This window comes from Dysidea avara, chromosome 10, assembly GCF_963678975.1.
Source record: "Dysidea avara chromosome 10, odDysAvar1.4, whole genome shotgun sequence".
Taxonomy (NCBI): Eukaryota; Metazoa; Porifera; class Demospongiae; order Dictyoceratida; family Dysideidae; genus Dysidea; species Dysidea avara.
The window spans coordinates 19,557,182-19,559,861 of record NC_089281.1 but is presented as its reverse complement, the minus strand read 5'-3'; the positions used below and the strand labels follow the sequence as shown (position 1 = coordinate 19,559,861).

Sequence of the window (2,680 nt, the reverse complement as noted above, 5' to 3'; positions counted from 1 at the left end):
GATTTCAGCAAGGCTTTCGACAAAGTTTCCCATAAACTCTTACTGTTAAGGTACTACGGAATTACTGGAGAGACAATTAACTGGATTCAGTCTTTTTTAACCAACCGTAAACAGCAAGTTGTTTGTGATGGTTCTATTTCAGAAGTTGTCAATGTTACCAGTGGAGTACCTCAGGGCTCTGTATTGGGCCCCTTACTGTTCCTTGTTTTTATAAATGACTTACCCAGCTGTATCAAATCTACTTGTCGCCTATTTGCAGACAACTGTCTATTGTATCGCCAAATTCACTCTAAGCATGACTCCGATGTTATACAGAATGATTTACATTGTCTGGAACACTGGGCAAACAAATGGTTTATGCAATTTAACCCAATTAAATGTGTTGTTTTAACAATTACTCACAAAGTGCATCCAACTGTCACACACTACACACTGTATGATCAAATGCTTGCCCATGTACAGGAAGCTAAATACTTAGGACTTACATTAGACAGTAAACTTACTTTCAACAAGCATATTGAGTGTATCTGTAAAAGAGCCAACTCTGCCCTAGCATTTATAAGAAGAAACACTCATTTCTGTCAGAGGAATATTAGAGTTGACGCTTATTGTACATATGTCAGACCAATTTTGGAGTACGCAGCTTTTGTTTGGTCCCCCTATACCAACATTAACATTAACAAATTAGAATCTGTTCAAAGGAGAGCTGCTAGATATGTGATGTCTGATTTTAACAGATACAGCAGTGTTGGTGAAATGTTATCAACTTTACAGTGGGACAGTTTGAAGAAAAGACGAGATATTCAGTCTCTATGCGTCCTTTATAAAATCTTAAATGGTTTAATAGATGTTTCACTCCCAGAATGTATGATTAAAAACTCTCTTATCACTAGAGGTCACAACAAAAGATTTGTTACAATATCTTCAACAGTTAACAGCTATAAGTACAGTTTCTTTCCACGAGTAGTCCCTCAGTGGAATGCTTTACCAAGTGTCACTGTCAATGCACCAACTCTACAACAATTCTCTACACTTGTACACTAGTGATCTCTTCAATTACTTAATTACTTATCCTTAATTAATTTACTTACTTAATTACTTATACTTAATTAATTTACTTACTTATTTACTTACATTCTAATTTAATTTGTAACTAATCATTGTACTATGCTCATGCATATGAGTCTTACAATTATAAAATATAAAAAAATATATAAATCGAGCACCACACAGACAATTTTTTTTGTTGCTGATAGCATAGTACAACTTCCCCTGTATACATTAAAATAATAATTATTTAGCATATGTCGAATAGTACAAAATAGTTAAAGTGCATTAACTTTATGCATACTGTTTTGTCCATTATTGTTGTATTGTACTATACTTACAGGAAATGGACCAGTGTGCAGTTGCTGACAGAGAACATAGAAGAAACGAAGCACAATAACATGTGACAGAAGAATGACCCTGTGAAACTGAACTTTATTACAACTGAGACATGACCTGGATCAAATTTTACCTGTGCCAGAGCAATGATTTCTTTTCTTCAGACTGATAGACTGCCCTTACCACCACCCCAGTACTGGCTAGAATTACCGACTACTGAACAAATCACTTGAGAGTGCCACATTCATGGTAACCTTAGAGTAGGCCAGCTCGACATTTGATGTTAACAGAGGACAAGTGGATGACCAATACGATAATCTCATAAGCACATTACAGGTGGAAATGAAATTGATTTATACCTGCTTTATATGAAAAACAACAGATAACACTCCAATTTTTTTTTGTACATACCTAATCCGAGATTTTTCAGTACACATGCACAACTGAATTCCTTGAAGATGATCAACGCTGCATGTGTAGGCACAACTTTAAGTATAGTAGTCTAAAATCGTCCCTTTGTGGAACCAACATCATAGAACACATTTACCTGTAGGAAGACATTCAAGATTGCGGTCAACTGTTTATTTCTTCCGCGTCATGATTGGATGCCAATGTAAACCCTTCTTTGCTAGGAAATATTTCAAATTAAATTTACGTCTATTTTTACTTAAGTAATATGTAACGTACAAAAATTAAAATCCACGCTGGCTCATCCCAGTTACGCTGTTCTGTCATCACACTGACCAGCGACTGCCCGGCGTGGAGTATCTCGTTTAGTATATCCGGCGTAACTACTACGCAGCTACACAGCAACTCTTCCACTGTGTCATGGTTTCGATACCTTAGAAAGCAATTGACACATGTAGAGCTTACGTCGAGCCTCATGTTCACTGTTGGGCCGGCTTTCAAAATCTTCCGCTGCTATCTCGTGATCACGTGCGTTTACTATACAATCCGGGCGTATTCGGTGACCACATCTTCACTAGTCCACCGGGAGAACAAGCTACGTGGCGGGAATGAATCGAGGAAGGTAACTTGACTTTACTGCTATGCTTGGTGATTATCTATACATACTAACACAGGTTTGCTGATTTCACCACCATCTTTTTCGGCGTCTCGTGTAGGCTAGGTGTGCTAGTTTCGAGGCTAGTTTCAGTATTGAGGAGAGAAAGAATAAATGAGATAAGTCCATGCAGCGTAATTCTTTTTGTACAGATCAGGCTTTACAGGCTCCTTGAGCCTTCTTTCCTGTAAGACAAATACTAATACTAGTAATATACAGAGGCGTAGCTAA

General features: G+C 37.4%; 1 long non-coding RNA gene across 3 annotated transcripts; it reads right to left on the bottom strand.

The window, feature by feature from the left end:
* Positions 1-1,275: 1,275 nt before the first annotated feature.
* Positions 1,276-2,458, bottom strand: LOC136268624 (uncharacterized). 3 transcript variants are annotated; one of them, XR_010707071.1, is made up of 4 exons: positions 2,074-2,458; positions 1,934-2,014; positions 1,798-1,854; positions 1,276-1,745 (listed from the first exon to the last, which is right to left on the bottom strand). It is a non-coding gene; the product is annotated as an uncharacterized lncRNA (long non-coding RNA). The 3 variants fall into 3 exon arrangements; XR_010707070.1 differs by having other exon boundaries at positions 1,276-1,467; positions 1,520-1,745; positions 1,798-2,014; positions 2,074-2,427; XR_010707069.1 differs by having other exon boundaries at positions 1,798-2,014.
* Between the last annotated feature and the right edge of the window lie 222 nt (positions 2,459-2,680).